Below are 12,773 nucleotides of genomic sequence, written 5' to 3'. Positions count from 1 at the left end.
TTCAGCTCTCTGCACCGCATACCTGCTGAATTCTGTGGTTCAGGTTGTGAAGATTGTTGTGTTAATCCTCCAATCAATTTTCTAGGTGTGTAGGATGGTTTAGTGTTGGTCTGACTGTATTTCATTGACGTGAGATACACAAAAAACTTCCATGCTGTTCCACCATCTTGGCTCCGCTCTCTTAGCACGTTATTTTAAATCACCACTACCTCCCATCTAGATCAGTTAACAATCTCCTGTTATTTGACAGTTATTTATTAAGCACCTACTATGTGCCAGACACTGTTCTGGTCACTTGGGATATACCAATAAATAAATACAGATAAAATGCTTGCTCTTACGCAGGTCACCTTTTATTAGGTGATGATGGACAACAGGTAATGAACATAATAAATCCACAAATTATGTAATACTTTGGAAAGTGAAAAGCATTATTGCAAAAAAACAGAGTAAGGGTAATGCTCACATGCAAGTAAGGCTGTTTCTAGTGTTAAATAAAGAATATGACACTGAGAACAGACTTGAAGGAAGAGATTTAGCAATGTGAAAACCTGGAGGAAAAGAAGCCAGAGGAAACAGCCAGTCTAAGAATGTCTGGGGTAGAGTAAGTGGGTTTTTGTTTCCTTTAATTGAGTCTGAAGCATTGTACTAAGGAGTTTGGACCCTGTCCTCTACAGGAAGAGCCGCTGAAATTGGTTAGAGTAACATATCCAAATTTTCATTTTAGAAATATCATCTCAGATTCTTGAACACAAGGATGATGTCCTGTATTTCTGTATCCCTAATACTTAATTCAGTGCTAGACACAGTCTGTATTCAACAAATATTTGTTGAATAAATGATGAGAGCAGGCTTGGACTGGAGACAGGGAAATTAATTAGAAGACTATTTCAATACCAAGGATAAGAAATGACAAAGGACTGAACTAAATCAAGACAATAGGGATAGAGAGAAAAAGGTTCAATTTGAGAGCTATTTAGGAGGTAGAATTTATGAGGTTTAGTGGCAGCTTGCTTGTGAAGAGAGTTTTGGTTTTGTTGACTAATGAGCTGTGGCAACATAGGAGAAATGGGAGAAAGAGCAGGGAATTTGTTTTCATTTGATTCTGTTTGTGCCAAGAAGGATAGTAAGAGAGATGATAAATTCAGCATATATTTCTTTGGTACCAACACTAGTGGAAGACTGAGGTGAAGAAAACTGATGAGCAGCATATACTCAAGGGTGAGACACAGAGGAAGTCAGCTCTGGGGCTACATAGCAGAGATTCTCAAACTTTAGCAGGCATAAAAATCAGCAGGGGAGCTTGTTAATACTTAGTAATTTTAGGCTTAAGCCCAGAAATTTCTTTTCAGTAGTACTGAGGCATGGCCCAGGAATCTGCATTTTGCGCACACACAGAAACCCAGCTGCTGTTCCAGTGCATAGACTGTCGAGACCTCACTTTAATATTAGTAGTGGATAATGGGACCTGAGCAGGTGAATTAAAAGGTGTAAGCGTGAAAGAGAAAAAGATTAGAAGGAAAAATCTAGAGAGCACAGATACGATGGAGAGGACTCACAAACGGAAACAAACTTTCTGAGCTATAGTCTGAATGCTCTGTTATTTCCCAGGTCACATCTTACCCATTGTGAGTCTTGAATTTACAACCCCAAGGTCAAAAGTCACATGCTCTACTGACGGAGCCAACCAGCCACCCCTTATGGTCCTTTTTGTTTGGATCTGGAAGTTTGTATTAGATAGAGGTAAGAAAGAACCTTTTAAAAGAAATTGTGTTCAAATTTAATGGCTTTAGTGGCTAAACTAAGGAGTTTTATCTCATTGGTGCCATCATCTGTGCAAGCCATTAGTGAAAATTTTTGACTGGGACAAGAAGATTATGAAAGCAGAAAGTTTGAAAGATCAATTTTGTACTATATACTTGCGAGAAAGAGAAAGCGTAAGCAAGATCAGTTAAAGACTGCAGAAAAGTAATTAAAAAAAAACTAGCTGAACTATGCAAAACAAATAAGAAAACCCTTATGGAAAAAGTAGACTAGGGCTGAAACAGAGATTTAACTGGACTGGAGTCTCAAAAGCCAATATCAGAAAGAATTTTTTGGAAAGATGGTTGGTAGAGCCAAATACTAGAGTTGGCTGCAAATCCACTGTCAAAGGGACTAATCCTCTTTTCACATCTGTTTCTAAGATGACATGCTTTTAATTTTTAAATTTTTCCTTGGTAATCAAGGTGAGCTTTCAAAGGATATGACCATTCCTGAAATTTTGAAAAAGGAAACAATTGTGGTCGGTCGGTCTCTCTCTCTCTCTCTCTCTCGTTTCGTTTCATTTCATTTCATTTCATTTTATTTTATTTTATTTTATTTTATTTTATTTTATTTTATTTTGTTTTTGGTGGTGACGGTTTTGTTTTGGCTTTGGGTGGATTGTTTTTGCTTTGATACTTGGTAAAATTTTATCCAGGAAATAGAATAAATCAAGAAAAGGAAAAAAGCATTGAAAGCCCATGAGTCAAGCCATTCTAGCTTTCTTGCTTGACCTTGCCCTTGCCCTTGCCCTTGCCCTTCCTTTCTTTCTTCGTTCCTCCTTCCTTTCTTCCTTCTTATATGGTCTTCTGCAGCCAAATAAGTGACACAGAAAACTAACAAAAATATCAACATCAGCAGTAACTTATGAACTATGGCATTTATAAACCAAGTTAGTATCCTTTAAGAGAGAACAGGAGACATAATCACACATTAAGTCATACATACTTGATACTGCTCTACATACATCCCTCAAAACTTTCCAGAAAAGGTTACTTATGTTCTATACAGATGCTATCTCCTGGGTCTTGAGAAATCTCCCTTAAATGTTTTACTAGAAATCAGACACAGTGGTCCTTCCTAAAGCCAGGAAGTGAACTTGTTAAAGGACTCCTTTTCCTGACTCGGGTTAATTCTTCCATTTGGAATGACATAAGGGCTCTGAGCCTTTTCTCTCCTCAAGTACTTAGTGGCTATAGCAAAGTTTTAGCAATGGTTTACCCTAAGAAACACTCTTTTCTGGTGCCCTCCAATGTATCCTAGTGTCTAAATCTCAGATACACAAATATATGTATTACTTGGTGTTCTCTCTCCCTGATCTTCCCCTCCTCATGAAGCTTCATTTTATTTTTATTTTTATTTTAATCTTTCAAGTTTTTGTTTAAATTCTAGTTAACACATAATGTGATGTTAGTTTCAGGAGAAGAATTTAGTGATTCATCACTTACATATAACACCCACTGTTCTTCACAAGCGCTGTCCTTAATACCTGTCATCCATTTAGCCCATTTCCCAACTAACCTCCCCTCCAGCAACCCTCAGTTTATTCTCTATAGTTAAGAGTCTCTTAAGGTTTGCCTCCGTCTCTTTTTTTTTTTTCTCTTTCCCCTATGTTGATCTGTTTGACTTGTTAAATTGTACATATGTGTGAAACCATATGGTATTTGTTTTTCTCTGACTTTCTTCACTTAGCATAACGCACCCTAGCTCCATCCACATCAATGCAAATGGCAAGATTTCATTCTCTTTATGGCTGAGCAATATTCCATTGTATATGTATATATGCCATATCGTTATCCATCCATCAGTCAATGGAGACTTGGACATTTCCATAGTTTGGCTATTGTTGATAATGCTGCTATAAACATCAGGGTGCATATGCCTCTTTGAATCAGTACTTCTGTATCCCGTGGGTAAATACCTACTAGTGCAAATGCTGGGTTGTAGGGTAGTTCTATTTTTAACTTTTTGAGGAACCTCCATACCATCTTCCAAACTGGCTGAGCCAGTTTGCATTCCCACCAACTGTGTGAGAAGGTTCCCCTTTCTCTACATCCTCACCAGCATCTGTTTTTTTTCCTGAGTTGTTCATTTTAGTCATTCTGACAGGTTTGAGGTGGTATCTCTTTGTTGTTTTGTTTTTCCCTGATGATGAGTGATTTCCCCGATGATGAGCATATTTTCATGTGTCTGTTAGCCATCTGGATGTCTTCTTTGGGAAAATGTCTTTTGATGTATTCTGCCCATTTATTAACTGGATTATTTGTTTTTTAAGTGTTGAGTTTGACAAGTTATTCCTAGATTTTTAGATGCTAATTCTTTTTTCGGGTCTGTCATTCATAAATATCTTCTTTTATTCTGTTGCCTTTTGTGTTGATTGTTCCTTTGCTTTGCAGGAGCTTTTTATATTAACCAGGAAATGAAAGGAGAAATTAAAAAAAACATGGAAACAAATGAAAATGAAAACACAACAGTTCAAACCTTTGAGATGCAACAAAATCAGTCATAAGAGGGAAGTAGAGAGCAATACAGGTCTACCTCAAGAAGCAGGAAAAATCTCAAAACACAATCTAAGCTTGCACCTAAAGAAGCTAGAAAAAGAACAGATAAAGACTGAAGCCACTAGAAGGGTAATAATAAAGATGAGAGCAGAAATAAATGCTATCAGAACAACAACAACAAAAAAACAGATCAATAAAAGTAAGAATTGGTATTTTGAAAGAATTTATAAAATGTATAAACCCCTAGCCAGACTTATCAAAAAGAAAAAAAAAAAGGACCCAAATAAATTAAATCATAAATGAGAGAGATCACAACCAACACCACAGAAATACAAACAATTATAAAAGAATACTATGAAAAATTACATGCCAACCAATTGGGCAACCTGGAAGAAATGGATACATTTCTTGAAACTTCATTTTAAATCTCCTATTTGATTTTTAGGCAGCTTGTTTCCACCTCAGGTTTTAAATCTCTTCACGTTGAAGTAGTTGAGAAACATTGCCATAAGTGACAAGGGTATATTCTTTAGAAAAGGCCATTGTTAAGTGGCCAGAATTTTAGTTTATTTTTTAAACCTAGAATCCCAAAAGTATGTGACAAAGACCTAAATTACGTAACTGTTTCTCAAACTTTTTTTCCTGGGGCCCACAATAAGAAAACCCTCTGAAACCTCATTTCAGAGCATATACAGAAAACACAAGTCTGTTAAAACAATGTTTATCCTAACCGCATACAATGTATTATGATATTTTGTAGTTATTCTATTTGACTCCCTTCCGTTCTATTCCAGTTGTAAAGTATTTTCCATGCCCAAATAAAATAACTTTACTGTCCCCTTAAGGGTTGTAATGCACCATTTGAAAAGCAGACTGACCAGCCTGTGGTTCTCCTTCCTGTCTTTGCTATTAAACCTAAAAATAAGAGTTGAAAAGTGCCACATCTGTGGATGCACATATTCTCTCAGAGGAATTACAACCATCCAGAGTTTCTTTGGTTCAAGCAGTCTTTATTTTCAGTGTTAGAGTTTCCCTCTAAGCTTCATTGGTCAAAAGCTGAAATGCCATTTATGGCCACAGTGTGCCACCTGGCATCACAAAACTCCCGTCCATGACCTGCCCCTGCTCACTCCACACAGCCAGAAGAAAGAAGCCAGGAGGGAGTTCTTCAGTGCGTTTTAGAGAATAGATCTAATTACAGCCTATTGCCACCTGTGGTTGAGGCCTTGCATATTTTTATACCAAGTGCATTTCCTTTAATAATGCCTTTGTTTTGCTATCATGAGGAAGTAGTCACTTCCACAGTAGCAGAAGTATTTGAAAAACTGGGAAGAAGGAAAACAGAAGCCCTTGTCTATAGTTCCTGAACAACTGAGACTTGATTTGGCTGATTTCTCTCAATATTTGTAGTGCTTTTTTTTCACAAGTTCTTTCCTTGCTGTAAACAACTGCATATACTGATTTTTTTAATTTACATTTTAGTTAACATATAGTGCAATATTGGTTTCAGGATTAGATTTTAGTGATACATCCCTTACATACAACACCCATTGCTCATCACAACAAGTGCTTTCCTTTTATCTCTCACCCATCTAGCCCATCTCCCACCCACCTCCCTCCATCAACCCTCAGTTCTCTGTATTAAGAGTCTCTTGTAGTTTGTTTCTCCCACCATTCTTCTCTTCCACCACTTTTCATATGATCATCTGTTTTGTTTCTTAAATTCCACATATGAGTGAAATCATATGGCATTTGTCTTTCTCTGATTTATTTTGCTAAGCATAATACATCCTGGCTCCGTCCATGTCATTTCAGTTGGCAAGATTTCATTCTTTTTGATGGCTGAGTAATACTCCTGTGTTTGTGTGTGTGTGTGTGTGTGTGTGTGTGTGTGTGTGTGTGTGTGAGAGAGAGAGAGAGAGAGAGAGAGAGAGAGAGACAGACAGACAGACAGACAGACACACACACACTCTGTGTAGAAAACCCAAGACTCCACCAAAAACTTGCTAGAACTAATACATGAATTCAGCAAAGTTGTAGGATAGAAAATCAACATACAGAAATCTGTTGCATTTTTATACACTAATGAAGCAGCAGAAAAAGAAATCAATGAATCCCATTTGCAATTGCACCAAAAACAGTAAGATACCTACAAATGAACCTAACCAACAACGATTTAAGTTAAATCTCAGGTCATAAAAGGAAGAGCCATAGGTCTAAATCCCAGTACAACTTAGATCTGTGGCAGATCTAAAGGAGCAAACTCTGTGGACATGAGTATCCCTACCACTAAAGGTGGTACGTGTTCACAGTACAGCCACCTACCAGATGACCTGTTACACCATACTACACCAGCCATGCTCAACTTGAATTGCTCTGCATGGGGATATCTATATAGATAGAAATATGGAGAGAGGTATAAGAAGATATAGATAGATGCAATTATAGAGATAGCCATATAGATATGTATATATGTATACATGCATGTTTTTCATATATAGGGTCTATGTATATACATTTAATACTTGTTTGCCAATCTTTCCAGGCACATATCCATACAATTGTATGGGTATCAGAACTGTGATCATAGCATGTTGGAGATTGGCTCAGAGATATGATAATTTCTAAAGGAATTTATTGGGGAATGGGGAAAGACAGTGCTCTGAGCTACTGGCATAATTACCATGACCACAAAGAGAATACCACAGTAAACAGACATTTGCTTTGCACCCCTAAAATAATTAGCTCATGTTGTTTTGTAATAGTGTTGAGCTGGTCAGGACAAACACTACCACCCTTAGTAACAAAGAGCCTGTGATGTGGGGAAAGGCCACAAAACCGGTCTGAGCTCATAGTTCAGCAATTGAGTTGGGGCTGGAGCTCCAGGACCCTGACCTTTGTGGACCTGCACCCCACAGAAAGTAGGGTCTGGCTCCAAAATCCTTGAGACCAGATTGAGAGGAAATAAACATGATGAAAGAGAGCTGAATTTTAGATGAAGTAACATAGTCCTGACTTGTGCTTCTCGAAGTTATTTTGCCTGATGGTGGAGGGAGTGAGGCCATATGTGTGGCAGGAAGGTTGTTAGAAAATGTACACAGCACGTTTTTTCACACTGTTAATTTTACTCAATTATTTTGCGTTAGGGGTAGGTGATTAAAGCTCTTTAATTGGTAAATAAACTTCAACCATAGGGAAAAATGCAACATATGCTTGGTTTTTAAGATAAAAGACCGCTAAAAAATTTTAATCTCTTAGCAGGATCTTTTATAGCAATATCCATAGGCCCCTGGAGATTAGAGTTTATTCTTCTTTACTTTTGGAATACATTTGTAGAGAAGTTTGAACTAGCCTCTAAGAAACTCTCCTGGCACACACTCAGAGAAATCACAAGAATGTGTGTGTACCCTTGTGGGAGAGGTTGCTCTGACCTCATGAACATAGATATCCAGTCTAGGGACAGTGGGGGAAGAAAACGAAAATTTGTTCTAGGCAGAACATTAAGAACCCACTCCTGATATTTCCATCCATTAGGAAGAACATTTGATAATTTTTCTTTAAGAAGGAACCCAAAATTCTCTACTTATTCCCGTTCCGGAAGGCCTGGCTTGGTCTAGTCCTGCTTGGGCAGGACAGGTAAGCTTCTCTGATTCCGGAATTCAGTATTAGACCCCTGGCCTGTAGACATGCAACATTCTCCAACTTCACCTTTCTTATATATGACAGTGAATTTTGGGGCGTGGTTCTCCATTTTGAGAGAGAGTATGTGTGGGAGTACACGCACAAGTGGGGGAGAAGTGGGGGGGGGGTGGTGGGAATCTCAAGCTGACAGCACAGAGTCTGACAAAGGACTGGAACTCACCAACTGTGAGATCATGACCTGAGCCGAAATCAAGTGTTGAACCCTTGACCGACTAAGCTACCCAGGCAACCTTGCTTACTTTTTTCTAATTTCTAAACTCATTTAGAACTCAACGGAGAGGAAAGAATATATTTATTAGAACTCATTTGAAAACCCATGAATTTCCTCATTACTGTGTGCCATCATCTGCACTTAAACTTTTTGTTCATCTTCTCATTGAACTGCTATAAACTTGAAGACGTAGAAAGCATTATTTCCCTTACATACATGGAAAAACGGAGACTCAGAAAAGTAAAACAATTTGCTTGTACTCCTTCCTATAAGCCTGTGCCTAGGCCTATGTCTCCATGAAGGAGAGAGAAGTACAAACTGTGTCCCATAAACCAAATTTAGTCTTTGGCCTGTTTTATCAAAGTTTTTCTTGGAGGACCACCAGGCCCACTTACTTACTGCCTTTTGTTGTGTTCTCCCTACAACAACATAGTAGGGCACAGAGCTGAGGAATTGTGACAGAGGTCATATGAACCCCAAGCCTAAAATACTTACTATCTGGCTCTTGACAGAAAAAGTTTGCTGATGACCCCTGGTCTAAACAATCTAATAATTGGTTGGATTCGTAAGAATAAAAGAGTGGGCAGCAAGAAGAGAAGGTTGTGTTGAGCAGGTAGCATAGTCAAGTGGCAGAGAAATACGGCTGATGACAAGCTGTAACATGTGCCTATGGGTCTGATGATCTGAAGTGGTATGAAGAGGGAAGGTCACTGGGTTGAAGACAGATAAGGAGCTAGGAGGACTTACATGTCAGATGTGCCATCTTTGAGACTATTAAAAACTCCCAAAATGAGAATGGGGAGGAAGGTCGTGAACTGCATACTAAACTCTATTAAAATATTAGAGATCTTGACAGAAGGCAAAGGAGGGTGGTGAGGGTGTTAGCAGGAGAGAATAACCCTCCATAACAGGAGGGATTCCATAGAAGAGGGTGATATAGATGAGACCAAGAATGGTTTGCATTCCACATTCTATATTCAGTGTCCTCTAGCCTCAAAATGAACACATGTTCCCTTAATTTGTTCCCAGTATGTCACACATTCCATTATTAGAGCATATATCCCACATAATTTTTTTGTTTTAACAACGTTGTTGAGCCAGAGTATATGTACCATAAAATTCACCCAGTGTAAGGCTCACTGACTCTTAATGAATGTACCTAGTTGTGAAACCATCACAAAAAATTTTGGCACATTTCCTTTTGTACCCAGAAGATCCCTTGTGTCCATCTACAGTCCCTTCTCATTCCCTCTTCCAGCCCCGGATAGATATCTGTCAACCTGCTATGAGTCTCTAGGTTTTATGGATGTTTCATATAAATGTAATCATTCAATATATGGTCTTTTATGACTTTTTTTCCCACTCAGCATAAAAGTTTTTATGAGGTTTTATTCGAATAGCAGCATGAATCAGTACTTTATTCCTTTATATTGCTGAACTGTAATCCATCGCATACATAGACCAAATTTTATTTATCCATTCATCAGTTGATGGATATTCAGGTTGTTTCCCCTTTGGCGATCTTGCTAATAATGCTGCCATGAACATTTATGTACATGTTTTTGTATAGAGGTATGATTTCATTTCTCTTGGGTATATATCCAAGGACTGGAATTTCTGGGCACATGGTAACTCTATGTTTAACATTTTGAGGAGCTGCTAGACAGTTTTCCAAAGCAATTGTGCCATTTTATACTCCCACCAGCAATGTATGAGGATCCCCATTTCTCCACATCCTCGCCAACACTTGCTATTGTCTTTTTATTTATAGCTATCTCCAACGTGATTTTTATTTGCATTTCCCTAATGACTAATGATGCTGAGCATCTTTTCATGTGCTGATTGCCTTTTTGTGTATCATCTTTGGTGAAATGTCTATTCATCTCTTCTGTCCATTTTTAAAATTGGTTTGTGTTTTTATTATTGAGGTGAAAGAGTTCTTTATTCTAGTTACAAGTAGTTGGATAGATGGGGGCAAATATTTTCTCCAATTTTGTGGGTTGTTTTATTTTTTCATAAAAAAGGGAACGCTTCACGAATTTATATGTCATCTTTGTGCAAGGGCCATGCTAATCTTCTCTGTATCGTTCCAATTTTAGTATATTTGCTGCTGAAGCAAGCACTGTTGTTTTATTTTTTAAATGGTGTCCTTTGAACCACAAACGTTTTTTTTTTCCTTGCAATGAAGCAGAATTTTTTTTTTCTTTTGTTCCTTGTGTTTTGGTATCATAATTCAGAAGGCTTTGTCTAACCTAAGGTCACAAGTATTTCCTTGTATATTTTCTTTTTAGGAGTTTTGTAGTTTTCCTTGTATAATCATTTAGGTCTATGATCTATTTTGAGTGAATTACTACATATGAAGTCCAGCTTCATTCATTTGCTTATGGTTACAGAGTTGTCCCAGCATCATTTGTCAAATAGACTATTCAGACGATTATTTTCCTATTGAATTGTCTTGGCACCCACACCAAAAATCAAGTAATTATAAATGTAAGGGTTTATTTCTGGACTGTGAATTCCATTCCATTCATTTATAAGTCTATCCTCATGCCAGAACCACACAGGCTTGATTACTGTTACTTTGTAGAAGGTTTCAAACTGGGAAGTGTGAATTCTCTAATCTTAATTTTTTCCCCCACGATTGTTTTATTACATGTCCCTTGAATTTCCACATGAATTTTAGGAAGTAAAGTGCTACTTTCCGAGAAAAAAAAACTGGGAATTTGATAGAGATGGTGTTAAATCTTAAAGATCGATTTGGAGAGGAATGTCATCTTCACAGTGTTCTCTGGTCCATGAATGAGGGATGACTTTGATATTTTTAAGGTCTTCTTTGATTTCTTTTTTTTTTTTTTTTTAACTTTTTAATGTTTGCTTATTTTTCAGAGAGAGAGACATAGCATGAGAAGGGGAGGGACAGAGAGAGAAAGAGAGGGAGACACAGAATTGGATGCAGTGTCCAGGCTCTGAGCTGTCAGCACAGAGCCTGTTGTGAGGCTCAAACCCATGAATCATGAGATCATGACCTGAGCTGAAGTCAGATGCTTAATTGACTGAGCCACCCAGGGACCCCAGGTCTTCTTTAATTTCTTGCAACAATGTTTTTTAATATTCAGATTATAAGATTTCATTTATTTAATTTATTCTCAGATACTTAATTTTTTGCAACTATAAATAGAATTGTTTTCTTAATTTAACTTTCAAATTGTTCATTGATAATTTATACAAATACAAGTGATTTTCATATTTTGATCTGCCCTGCAACCTTGTTGAATTCTTTTTTGTTGTTGTTGTTCTAATAATTTTTAGTGGATTGCTTGGGCATTTCTATACAGGGTATCATCATGTCACCTGCAAATAGAAATAATTTTGCTTCTTCTTTTCCACCATTAATTCCTTCTTAATGCCTAATTGCCCTGCCTGGAATCTCCAGCACAATGTTGAGCAGCAGTGGTGAAAGCAGGCATCCTTGCCTTTATCTTGATCTTAGAGGAAGCATTCAGTATTTCACTTAAGTTGTTTCAGTTAAGTATGATATTAGTTGTGGGTTTTTCATAGATGCCCCTTAGCATGTGGAGGAAGTTACCTTCTATTAATGGTATGTTGAAGGTTATAATCATGAAAAGCTGTTACATTTTGTCAAATGCCTTTTTGGTGTGTAGTGAGATGACCCTGTGGGATTTGTGCTTTATTCTATGGATAAGTTACATTACAGTGATTTCCACATGTTAAACTCATCTTGCATTCCTGGAATAAATCCTGTGTGGTCATGGTGTATAATCCTTTTTAAAGTTAATGAACGTGGTTTGTTAATATTTTATTGAGTATTTTGCATGTATATTCATAAGAGATACTGGTCTACGGTTTTCTTGTAGTGTCTTTGTCTAGTTTTGAGATCAAATAATACAGGCTTCATAGAATGAGTTGGGAAGTGATCCCTCTTCTTCTATTTTTTAAAGGGGTTTATGAATAATTGGTATTAATTTTTTTAAGTGTTTAGTTGAATTCAGCAATAAGGTCATCTGGATCTGGGCTTTTCTTTGCAAGAAGTTTTAAAATTACCAATTCATTTTTTAAAATTTGTTGTAGGTCATTAACGTTTTCTTTCTTTTTTACTCAGTGTTGGTTTGTCTCTTTAGGAATTTATCTACTTCATGTAAATTATCTAATTTGTTAGCATACAGTTATTCATGGCACTTCCTTATAATCCTTTTTATTTCAGTAAAATTAACAGTGATTTATCCTTTTATTCTTGACTTTAGTAATTTAAGTCTTCAGGTTTTTTTCCTGTCCAGTCTAGATAAAGGTGTGTTAATTTTGTTGGTCTTTACAAAGGAACCCTTTTTTGGTTTTACTGATTGTTTTATTCTCTATTAATTTCTGCTCCAATCTTTCTATTTCCTTCCTTTTTCTTGCCTTGGGTTTAGTTTGCTCTTTTTCCACTTTCTTAAGATGGAGGTTAATTTATAATTCATTGATTTCTTTCTCAGAATATTTTAATTTTCCTTTTTGTTTCTTCTTTGGCACATTGATTATTCAGTAGTGTTTTACTTTCC

General features: G+C 37.0%; 1 non-coding gene across 1 annotated transcript; it reads right to left on the bottom strand.

Annotated features, from left to right (window-relative positions):
* Window positions 1–10,233: 10,233 nt before the first annotated feature.
* On the bottom strand, window positions 10,234–10,336 carry LOC122201592. Its single transcript, XR_006194273.1, has one exon. It is a non-coding gene; the product is annotated as a U6 spliceosomal RNA (small nuclear RNA).
* Window positions 10,337–12,773: the final 2,437 nt, after the last annotated feature.

The sequence above is a fragment of the Panthera leo genome, chromosome D1 (genome assembly GCF_018350215.1).
Source record: "Panthera leo isolate Ple1 chromosome D1, P.leo_Ple1_pat1.1, whole genome shotgun sequence".
Classification (NCBI taxonomy): Eukaryota; Metazoa; Chordata; class Mammalia; order Carnivora; family Felidae; genus Panthera; species Panthera leo.
Note: the sequence above shows the minus strand (reverse complement) of the source record. Positions and strands in the feature narration are given on the sequence as shown.